Source organism: Rattus norvegicus, chromosome 4, assembly GCF_036323735.1.
Source record: "Rattus norvegicus strain BN/NHsdMcwi chromosome 4, GRCr8, whole genome shotgun sequence".
Lineage (NCBI taxonomy): Eukaryota > Metazoa > Chordata > Mammalia > Rodentia > Muridae > Rattus > Rattus norvegicus.
Window position 1 is genome coordinate 168383249 of NC_086022.1, and position 12313 is coordinate 168395561.

General features: G+C 40.0%; 1 pseudogene; it reads left to right on the plus strand.

Annotated features, from left to right (window-relative positions):
* The first annotated feature begins 2506 nt into the window (after positions 1 to 2506).
* Positions 2507 to 8992, plus strand: LOC103692262 (zinc finger HIT domain-containing protein 3 pseudogene; annotated as a pseudogene).
* Positions 8993 to 12313: the final 3321 nt, after the last annotated feature.

Here is a 12313-nt window from a genome sequence, read left to right on the forward strand (position 1 = left end):
TTGCATAATTTACTTCAGAGTTACGTCACAGTAGAGAAAGCACTAACTCTCAAAGGATGGATTTATTTTAAAAGTGTGGTAAGAAGGGACAGCCAAAGAAGAAGCATTTCAGAAGGTCTTACAGTGTGGAACAAGGCAATCAAAATGTTTTGTGAAAGAAGAGGAGAGTTTGAACTATGTTCCATGCCACCAGATCTATAGCCCAGTTCTACTCATGAGATCCACACTGGCATCACACAAATTTGTTTGAAGAACTATAGTTTTGAAAGGATAATCTTTATAAAGGGGTGTGTGTGTGTGTGTGTGTGTGTGTGTGTGTGTGTGTGTGTGTGAATTTTCATGACATGTTTATTAAATGAGTAAATGACTGTTAAATTTACTGGATCTTAATGTGGGTTGAATGGTATTTGGCACTGGGTTAACATCATTAGGTAAAAATGAAGAAAAAAAAGATGAAGAGAGAAGGAAATATTTTAAGAAAGCATTAAGTTAATGAACCATATAAAAATCTTGAGTATCCATGTGACAGCAAATGCTGGCGAGGATGCGGAGAAAGAGGAACACTCCTCCATTGTTGGTGGGATTGCAGACTGGTACAACCATTCTGGAAATCAGTCTGGAGGTTCCTCAGAAAATTGGACATTGAACTGCCTGAGGATCCAGCTATACCACCTCTCTTGGGCATATACCCAAAAGATGCCCCAACATATAAAAAAGACACGTGCTCCACTATGTTCATCGCAGCCTTATTTATAATAGCCAGAAGCTGGAAAGAAGCCAGATGCCCTTCAACAGAGGAATGGATACAGAAAATGCGGTACATCTACACAATGGAATATTACTCAGCTATCAAAAACAATGACTTTATGAAATTCTTAGGCAAATGGATGGAACTGGAAAATATCATCCTGAGTGAGGTAACCCAATCACAGAAAAACACACATGGTATGCACTCATTGATAAGTGGCTATTAGCCCAAATGCTTGAATTACCCTAGATGCCTAGAACACATGAAACTCAAGACGGATGATCAAAATGTGGATGCTTCAGTCCTTCTTTAAAAGGGGAACAAGAATACCCTTGGCAGGGAATAGAGAGGCAAAGATTAAAACAGACACAGAAGGAACACCCATTCAGAGCCTGCCCCACATGTGGCCCATACATATACAGCCATCCAATTAGACAAGATGGATGAAGCAAAGAAGGGCAGGCTGACAGGAACCGGATGTAGATCTCTCCTGAGAGACACAGCCAGAATACAACAAATACAGAGGCGAATGCCAGCAGCAAACCACTGAACTGAGAATAGGACCCCCATTGAAGGAATCAGAGAAAGAACTGGAAGAGCTCGAAGGGGCTCGAGACCCCATATATACAACAATGCCAAGCAACCAGAGCTTCCAGGGACTAAGCCACTACCTAAAGACTATACATGGACTGACCCTGGACTCTGATCTCATAGGAAGCAATGAATATCCTAGTAAGAGCACCAGTGGAAGGGGAAGCCCTGGGTCCTGCTAAGACTGAACCCCCAGTGAACTAGATTGTTGGGGGGAGGGCGGCAATGGGGGGAGGATGGGGAGGGGAACACCCATAAAGAAGGGGAGGGGGAGGGATTAGGGGATGTTTGCCCGGAAACCGGGAAAGGGAATAACACTCGAAATGTAAATAAGAAATACTCAAGTTAATAAAAAAAAAATCTTGAGTATCAGTTCAATGCTCAAAAGCAGAATGAAAATGTTAGGGCTCAGAAGAAGGAGTGGGGTGACATGAGAAAGATATACAGACAGACACAGGTAGCCTACTTATTTTCTTCTGAAACATGCAGGGAAGTCAAAAAGGAAGAATTTGTGAAATTGAAGAAATATTGGCATTTGTGCATCCAGCACACTAAGGAAGCAGATGTTCCCAGAAAAGAGAGGGGCAATTGCATTCTCACCACATGATTTCCTCATTGGATTTCAGAGCGGCAGAAACATACAGACCTTAAAAGGAGAAAGCAGATTCCTTCTAAAGCTGGTGATGAGATGGAAGGAGACTTCACAGTTCTGATAGACTCTGTATTGGCAGTGGGGTAATCCTTCAAAATCCAATGGGAAGCCATAATACAAATATGTCTATGAACTATTCTCATATTTGCCATCATTTATATTTAAATTGAATATGAAGTCGTGAATAATGGAGCTGGGAAAAGGGTTGATGGCTCGAAAGTTTGGGCCTAGCTCTAACTCCAACCCTAAAAGATTGAGCAGTATTTGAGGGATTTGACTTAGACTCTGATACAAAAACATGTTAAAATGATCATTTTTGACATCCTTTTCAATCCTCCATGTGCACAATTACCCACACACATGCACACATGAAAAAACACACACATAGAAACACACACACACACACACACACACACACACACACACACACACACACACATACACACACGCTGTTTCAGGACAGGTGCTCAGCTTCAGGGACGCCCACTGTAGGGATGGGAAATGCAGTCTAAGATATGGGAAAGCTGGAGCTGGTTCTGCCTCCGAAGGCCTGGACTATGGAAAGGCCTGGGCTGAGGGGGTCTCAGATTCTTGGACATCCAGGTACAGCTGGGAGTTGCAAAAGAGCCAAGAATCGAGTCAGAACCTGGAACCAGGAGGGCAGAGGCTGGCAGCTAGCCTTGACCAAGGGGAAAAGGGGAGCTTCTGTAGTTGCCCTTAGCGTGACCACAGTTGTCTAGGAGCACAGAGAGGCCTTCTGCAGGAGAATTAAGCTGCAGCTCTGTAAGTTGAAGACCTTCTACATGCTCCCCATGGTGGTGGTAGATGCAAGAGAGAGTCCATGGCTCTAAACTGTTTGGCTGATCATGATGGAAAATGGGTACATGCTATATCATACTAACTTCTCAGGGTGGACTAAAGATTAAATACCTTTTGCAGGGAAGAATGTCTGGGAAGGCAAGGTTATTGGTTAAACCCTCAGGGCCTCTGAGTATCTCTGTTTTGGGCCTAGATGACCACAAGTCATGATTCCTTATATTAGGTGTATGGCACATGTTCCATGCCAAGAATCTGTCAGGGAGTAGGGAGTCATCTAAGTCTCAGGTGTGTGCCCACCATGTCTCTGGGTCAAACCCACTATACCTTACCAAGCTTTCTGGCATAGTTTTACTGCCCAACATGGCCCCAACCTAACAAGAACAAAATAAGAAATTGGAAGCTACAATAGACAGAGATACATATTTTGAAACAGGTCAAGGATTTGTGGGAGGAAAGCCATTCAGTTCTGAGAATGGTCTTATTTGAAAGAAGACTTCCTTTATTTACTGAAGAGGAGGGTTATAGGGATTGAGGGAAGGAGAGGGAGGAAAGTAAGGAAGGGAGGTAAGGAGGGAGGAAAGAAGGAAGGAAGGAAGGAAGGGAGGGAGGGAGGAAGGAAGGAAGGAAGGAAGGAAGGAAGGAAGGAAAACAGAAAATGAGAAGGAAAAAGAACATTCCAGGCTTAGTGGCACGTGCCTGTAATACCAAAACTCAACAAGATCACAGGATTGCCTAAATAAATGGTGTTCCCATGTCAACCAGGGCTATATTTGACCGATATGTTCTCTTAGTTGTGCTGCCTTGTCAGGCCTCAGGGACAGAGGAATCACCTAACCTAGAAGAGACAAAGTGGCAGGGTTTCTTGGGGAATACCCAGGAGGCCCCTACTCACTCAGAGGAGAAGGGATGGAGAGGATGGAGTATTGTAGGAGGGGTGAAAGTGGTTTCTCAGCCAGAGTAGTCACATGGTGGTTCAAGCTTAAACAAACAACTCAAGGGAGCCTCAACTTATGGATAGAATTTCCTACTGTGAACTGGAAAAGGGCAGAGAGAAAGACTGCTTCCTCCAACCACAGATACAGGCTAGATTGAATGAAAGAAGATTCATAGAAGTCTTAAAAGACTACTCAAATATTCAAACATGGACTTCCCAAGAATTCTATATTCAATATTCCTGACATGACAGATTAGAAGCCTATAAATAGACTTACACAATAAACAAAAGAGTTTTTTTTTCTAGTTGAGGTCATCTTTATTTTTTATAATTTTTTTTGGATTTTTTAAATTTACATTTCAATTGTTATCCCCTTTCCCATTCCCCTTCTTCTATAAGGGTGTTCCCCACCTAACCACCCACCCCTTCCTTCCTCCCCACCCTGACATTCCCCTACACTGGGGGGGTTGAGCCTTAGCAGGACCAAGGGCTTCTCCTCCTATTGGTGCCTCTGCTACATATGCACTGGAGCCATGGCTCTAACAAAAGAGTTTTAAGGATAGAAGGGAGATTGAATGAAAAAATACTTTAGAGAAGTTTTAAAGACTTACGAGATTACTCGAATTCTTTGTAAGTGGTCTCCATGGGAATTTTGGGTTCAATATTCCTTACATGGCATATTAGAAGTTTAAAAATAGGCTCATACACTATTCATTTAGTTTGCTTTATTTGCTTTAAATCATTTTAATTATCAAAATGGTGTGATTTTTAGTTTTGTGGTTATATTATTATTCCCCTGGAGGAGAGGTCAAGCTAAAGCTTCTTCTGGTTACTGGCTCAAGGACATGCTGTTTCGGGAGAAAGGCTCTACATTTGTATTGATGAGAAAAGAAAATAGGCTCTAGACCCCTTCCAGAGTTATATGAATCAGTTGTATGGAAGAAGACCTACTGAAGAACTAGAAAAATTCAAGAGAACCAAACAAGACTGGTAAAGATTCTTTGTACCATCTTTCACATGACATAAATGAAATCTTATTAATTGGTTATTATTAAAATGAACTCTTGAAAAAGACAGCTGTCTTTTACATGCTCAAGCAAGGAGCAGAATTTCTCATTCCACCTTTCAGACTGATCCAGTCAGAACCTCAGTCAACCTCTGAGTCTTTCCTGAGCCTTCTAAGCATACAGAGACTGAATAACAGCTATTAAATCAGCTTTCTAAGTCTAACCAAATGTGTAATTTTCCTACCCATACCCTTTAAAGAATTTTTCATCATCCCTGTTCAGCCAGAAGAAGTTATGGAGAGTTGTCAGCCCAATTCCCTGGGTTTGGGGGTCTGGCCATGGTTATTTTAAATTATAGAAAAGTTGTCATTCAAGGGAATTTGGGAATGGTCATAAATGTGAACAGGGAGGAAATAGGTAGAACTAATTGTAGAGCCATCATCTTAACTGATAGAAATTTTTATAATTGATACAAAGTTAAAGTTACATTTTTTTACATTGGTAAAAAATTTATTTTGAGACAAATTTAAGGTTTTCATTGGTATAAATTTCTTTTATTCATACAAAATTTGATGTGTAGTTTTCTCCAGGTGAAAGTTCAGACAGAGGCTGTCTACTTGACTTCAGGAGTTTAAATGAACATACTCCAAAACCCAAGGAAGTTTTCCTCAAAAGTTTGCTTTTTCCTGGAAAAAGCAAGTCCTTAGGATAACATGTGGAGACTTCATTGTACAGAAGAGTCTTTGACACCTCTCCTCTTTCCTCAGGAACCTCCTCTCTTGTTGGCTCAAAGCATCTACTTCCTCATGGTTCTTCAAAAAAGTGAAATAAGGCTCTATCAGAACTGAGCCTTCAACCCATGGAACCCACATTGTAGAAGGAGAAAACTAAAATTTGCCAGTTTTCCTCTGACATCTGCACAGGGGCAGATTGAACAAATAAAAATAAAGAGAATGAATGCATACTACTTCCAGGAGTTAACATTAAGTATTTAACAGAGAATTTAAATATTTATGGGGAATTCGTAAAGGTGAAGAGCATAGAATGCTATCAGAGAACAAACTAGCAGCAAAGAAACAGAGAAGAAAGAGTTAGCAAGGTGAATGGGAATGGTTCTGTCTTCCCAGCATTGAATCCAGCTCAAAGTCAACACACTGCAGGAGGACAAGGACATAACATGCATGCTCTGAGCCTCTGTATATTCAACATTCATCTTCCCTCCTTAAGCTTAGCATGCATTTATGCACGTGATTCTTTTGGCATAGTCAACTGTGAAGAACAATCACAAGGAACTAAAAAGCATAATTATTAACAACCTTGTGGAAACAGTGTTATTAAAGACTTTAGAAGGGACTGGAACACTTGACAGATATTACTGAGGAGATTAAATTTTTAATGTTTTACAGGATGGTATCAGTCTGAAGATCATGGGTGAAAATGTTTTGGGCCTCCTCGGTCAATTCTGTGCATATTAATGTAGAATTTTTATTTCAAATGACTCACACTATTTGTGCAGAACTGAAGACAAAAGCTTCTTTGACTCCTGGGATCTTTGGTATGCTGTCTGAAAGTAGGTTTAAGGTAAGAAGGAAGAGGTCCTTCAGCCAGTGATAACTGCTGTCAACTCCAAGGCAGAGTGCTGTTTAATAATGATTCTTTCTGGTCAAGGGAACATGACATTTTCCCATACTTATTGAAAGGCTACAGCCGTGACACAAATCCAAGTCAAAGAGAAGAGGATACTTGCTCCCAAGTCTTGTGTATTTTGGGCCATGCCACTACTAATGTCCTCAAACTAAATCATGAAATAACAGCTGTCATGGGCTTCACTGAAAACTAGAACAAACTTTTTACTAAAACATCTGCCTGTGCCTCTGGCCTCTACTTTTCTCATGAACTTTTATGCATTGTTCCTCTTCCCCAATGTATGATCAGTTCTGACAATTCCTTGAGCAATTTCCCTTCACTATGATGCCCAAAGGCTTTCCTCTCAGGTGTTGACATGGCACAGACCTCATTTCAGACCCTGTTCTAGGTCGAGTTTGTCTTTTGAGGTTTGACCTCTGCTACTGTTGGTGATCCACAACAATGAGGACTTGTTATCCATGTTCACAGACCAATCCATCACTCCCTGTTGTTTGCACTGCGTTTGCGCACAGCTGGGAACACACTGGGTTTCTGACTCCTACTGTTGGCTGATGTGTTTGGATTCAGGTCAATGGCAACATGTAGGTATAGGAAACATATTCCCAGGGTTTTTTCAGTTTGATGTATACTTGTGCAGTCAGTTTTAGGTGAAACTTTTAAATACTCAAAAAATAAGCTTCAGTTGCTAATACTTTTCCAGAATCTCATGATACTAACTTTTACAATTAAAAATATCACACCACTGTACTCTGTGATTTACCTGATTTAAGGTAAATGAAAATGTATATTTAATCTTCAGTTACATGATTATACAACAACAAAAATCTGTCTCTGATGTTAATATTGTATTCCTCAGAGTAGTAAAGATTTTAGGAGCTAAAAACAAAAACCAAATGTTGAAAAGTCAGTTACACACACACACACACACACACACACACACACACACACACACACACGCACGCACGCACACATGCACACGCACACGCACATACACACACACATATATGTATATATATGAGCTACATATATTATATAACCTTTATTGAAATTCTTTAATACTAATTTTAAATGAATAAAATTAACTAGCCTCCAGCAGAATTAAAAGTTTAAAAGCATGTAATCTAGTCTTAATCAGGGTGTGTTTCCTTATCATTTAAACACAGGAAGTTTAAAGAACGTTTAGATACAGAATGATGTAAAGAATGACATAGAACTAGAAATGACAGGTAAAAGGAAAGATGCATGAGACCATACAAAGGTGTAAAGCTGTCCATGTCAAGCACTATAATTCTGAACTAGACAGACTAAGAAGCTGGAAGCAACAGTAGACGTTTGACACATTTTTCGAGAGAGTCCCTAATTTGTGGGACGAGAGCCATTCATTTCAGAGAATAGTTCTGTGTGGAAGGAGACTTATTTTCTTAGCTAAAGGTTCAAAGGAAGGGAGAGGGCCAGGCTTAGGGGTGCACAGCTGTAATCCCAATACATGAAGGTCACAGTGTGATCTACTTATAGGCATTCCAGGTCACTAGGGATATGTAGTGAGACCGTGACTCAGACAAACTGAGAGAGGGACATGTTAGTCCTAATTACATCTGAAACTTGTTAGAGGATCTGATTAGGTGGATGTTCATGTTCTTTTGCATAGTTTGGTGAAAATGTCCTCCTGTTCTGATGAAAACAAAATGACAATAATAGGCTACTGGAGCTTGGAAAATGATGACAAATGACCTGTAAGTATGTAATGTTGCAATCTAGTCTATTAGCACGACCTCAGGTGTAGTTACTATTCCTCTATCCAGAATCAAGTATCAGAATAAAATTTTTACTCCATAATTAATTCAACAGACCTCTTCCAGGTCTATTACTTTCCTTTCACCGGGGCTTAATTTGCTACTGTCTGCTAAAGGAGAGCCATTCATGGGCTTCACGCAGCTATGCTAGGACCATCTTTCCCAAAGTGCTGTGTTTTCAAGAGGTCAGAGTTGTCCCTCATGTTTCAACCTCTTAGGGATCCATAGAACTAACTAATAAGAAAGCAGAACCAAACCCCCAAACAGAAAACTCATCCAACAACTCTAATTTCAACTTGGAGAATAATGATTCCAGAAAAAATTGCATCCTAGAGGAGCATGGAGTCTTCTGGGAAGTCTTGGCATCACTAAATAGTAGGACTGCAGTCTGTGTGATATGTTTGGAGAAGCTAGAAATACCGCTTCCCAGCTTGCTGTGTGCCCTACTGTTTGTTCACCTATTTCCAGAAGCACAAAGAGCAATGCAACTCTGAAGCTTTCATCCTGTTGAGAAAAGAACAGTGGCTCCTATAAGGTCTGAGGAAAACAAAGATGATAACTCCTCTGTAGCTGATTTCCTCAACAGTGATGAGGAAGAAGTGTTGGCAGAATTTAAAGAACCTAGGTGAATCGGAAGCTTTAAGAAGTTTACAGATCAACCTGCACCTTAGTCACCTGATGATTAGCCTCGATCAGGGAGACAGCAAAGCAAAGCCGATGAGAGTCTGCATGCACGAGCCCTTGTTCGTGTAGCTTGCAGACTGCTGTTTAAGAATCGTGGAACCAGCTTGTCTCCACTAGGTCATCTTCATGTGAATCCGGTGGTTATACAGTTTTGTTTTAGGGATATTTCATTTTTTTAATAACGGTTTTAGCTGACATTCATGGAGAGAATGAATCCTTAGAACTGTGCCACTAGTGAAAGGAAATCCTGTCTAGAGTATGTTTCTTTACAAAGCTGTGTCACACCATCCTTTGGGCCCTCTGCTGGAAAAGTAGAATCAAGTTTCAAATAATGCCTTTTAAATTGTATCCTCTAGTATTATAGATGTAGGACAGTACTGTATCATACCTCTGTGGATGTAAAATAGCTTGTACCTGCTTTATGATACGTAGTAGTGACCGTGCTTTATCAGAGCTGTTTTTAATGATGTTGCTCAGAATGTTTTCTTTCCAGATGATGATTGAGAAGCTAATTTTTAAAAAAAATGGTGCCAGGTACCACAAGAGTAACAGAACTGTGCTGTTTTCTCGGGTTTTGTTTTTTTTACTTTTTTTTTTTAATGGAGTGTGCTGGATGTCTCTACAGTTTTGTTCAGATGACTGCAGAACCTGGAAAAGCTGTTGCTGCTGTTGATGCATAACACACGGCTATTATTGGTCTTTTTATATAAATATAAATATATATATATATACAGATATATAATTTGAATTTTTGGAAACTTTAGCTGTGCTGTCAACTTTGGAAAAAAGTATCCCCGTTTACTGTGTTGAGTTGGCACTGTACAGAAATTAACAGCCATATTGGTCTAGAAATGTTGAACTTAAGTTTTTTTCCATTTGTACAGGGGTAACGCACTGTATTAAATATGTAAGGTCTTATCTACGTGGGTTTGATTACAAAAACTAATAAAGTATTCTCTAAATTAAAAAAAAAAAAGAATCGTGGAACCATCCCAAAACAAGGATTTTTTTTCTTTACATTTCAAATGTTATTCCCTTTCCCGGTTTCCCAGACATAAGCCCCCTATCCTATCCCCCTCCCCTTCTTCTACAACAGTCTTCCCCTCCTCATCCACCCCTTTCTTGCTACCCCCAACATTCCCCCTACAATGGGAGGTGGGCCAGCCTTGGCAGAACCAAGGGCTTCTCCTTCCATTGGTCCCCAACAAGGCCATCCTCTGCTACATATGCAGTTGGAGCCATGGGTCAGTCCATGGATAGTGGTTTAGTCCCTGGGAGCTCTGGTTGGTCGGCATTGTTGTACTTATGGGGTTGCAAGCCCCTTCACCTATTTCAATCCTTTCTCTAATTCCGCCAATGGGGATTCCATTCTCAGTTCAAAGGATTGCTCCTAGCATTTGCCTCTGTATGTGACATCCTCTGGTTGTGTCTCTCGGGAGACAGCTATAACCGGCTCTGAATGTGCTTTTTGCTCAAGCTGCCTGCCCTATGAGGCTCCTGGGAGGAGGTTGTTTTCAAGACAGCTGAGTACATGTGGGTCTTCCTCTATCACATGGCTTGCTGCACAGCCTTCAGGAAGAGGAAACTTGTAGCCCTGAAGAGATGGCTCAGCAGTTAAGAGCACTGACCGCTTCTCTGGAGGACCTCAATTTTCAGCACCCACTTGACTTCTTACAACTCTAATTAGTTTCAGAGGATCTGACACCCTCTTCTGGCCTCTGAAGGCAATGTACGCATGTGGTGCACAGCCATATATATGTATGGAAAACTCTTACATACATAAAATACTTAAAAACAAAATCACAAAGTTGTCTATTTATATTTAGATGGTGGCTCTAAATTTTATTTCTTGTACAGTTCAGAGTTACATCATAAATACCAAATGTATCCATTTGAACTAAAAACTGATAGTGTTACTTTAAAAAAAATACATCCTAGACCCATAGTAAAATATGTATGTGGCCATGAAGGACCATGAAAACCATTGTGGGAAAGATGAAGAGGTTTCGCACCTGATCCATATTGGATGACAATGCTCTCACCTTGTTCAAAAATGTATGATCTAAAAGGTTAACCTGACAAAGAAATAGCCATCAATAAGAATATCATGGCCCTCCTGTATTTGCCTAACACACATGAAGCACTAGGTCTATTAACCAGCACCACATAAGAATAGCAGTGATGCGTGTCTGTAATTTCAGCCCTATGGGAACAGAGGCACCAGGATAAAAAAATTCAAGATTCTGAAGTGACACAGTGAGTTTAAGGCCAATCTGGGCTCCAAAAGATCCTAACTCAAATGAAATTAATAAAATACTGATGGCAAGAGGCAAGCACAGGAACCCAAGCAACAGAAACCAAGACTACATGGCATCATCGGAGCCTAATTCTCCCAAAAAAGCAAACACTGAATATCCAAACACACCAGAAAAGCAAGATCTAGATTTAAAATCACATTTGATAATGATGATGGAGGACATCAAGAAATACATAAAGAACTCCCTTAAAGAAATGCAGGAAAACACAAATAAACAGGCAGATGCCTATAGAGAGGAATCACAAAAATCCCTTTAACAATTCCAGGAAAACACAATCAAACAGGTGAAGGAATTGAAAATGGAAATAGAAGCAATAAGGAAAGCACAAAAGGAGACAACCCTGGATATAGAAAACTAAAGGAAGAGACAAGGAGCTGTAGATACAAGCATCACAAACAGAATGAAAGATATAGAAGAGAGAATCTAGGGAGCAGAAGATTCCATAGAAATCATCGACAAAATTGTGAAAATTAATGTAAACAGAAAAAGTTACTGGCACAAAACATACAGGAAATCCATGACACAATGAGAAGATAAAACCTAAAGATAATAGATATAGAAGAGAGTGAAGAATCCCAAGTCAAAGGACCATTAAATATCTTCAACAAGATCATAGAAGTAAACTTCCCTAACCTAAAGAAAGAGATGCCCATAAACATACAAGAAGCCTACAGAACTCTAAATAGATTGGACCAGAAAAGAAACTCCTTCCCTCACATAATAGTCAAAACACCAAATGCACAAAACAAAGAAAGAATATTGAAAGGAGTAAGGGAAAAATGTCAAATAACATATAAAGGCAGACCTATCAGAATTACACCAGACTTCTCACCAGAGACTATGAAAGCCAGAAGATCTGGAGAGATGTCATACAAACCCTAAGAGAACAAAAATGCCAGTCCAAATTACTGTATCAAGCAAAACTCTCAATTAGCATACATGGAGAAACCAAGATATTCCATGACAAAAACAAAGTTACACAATATCTTTCTAAAAATCCAGCCCTACAAAGGATAGTAAATGGTAAAGCCCAACATAAGGAGGCAAGCTACACCCTAGAGAAAGTAAGAAATTAATCATTTTGCAACAAAACAAAGAGAAGACAGGCACAAATATAGTC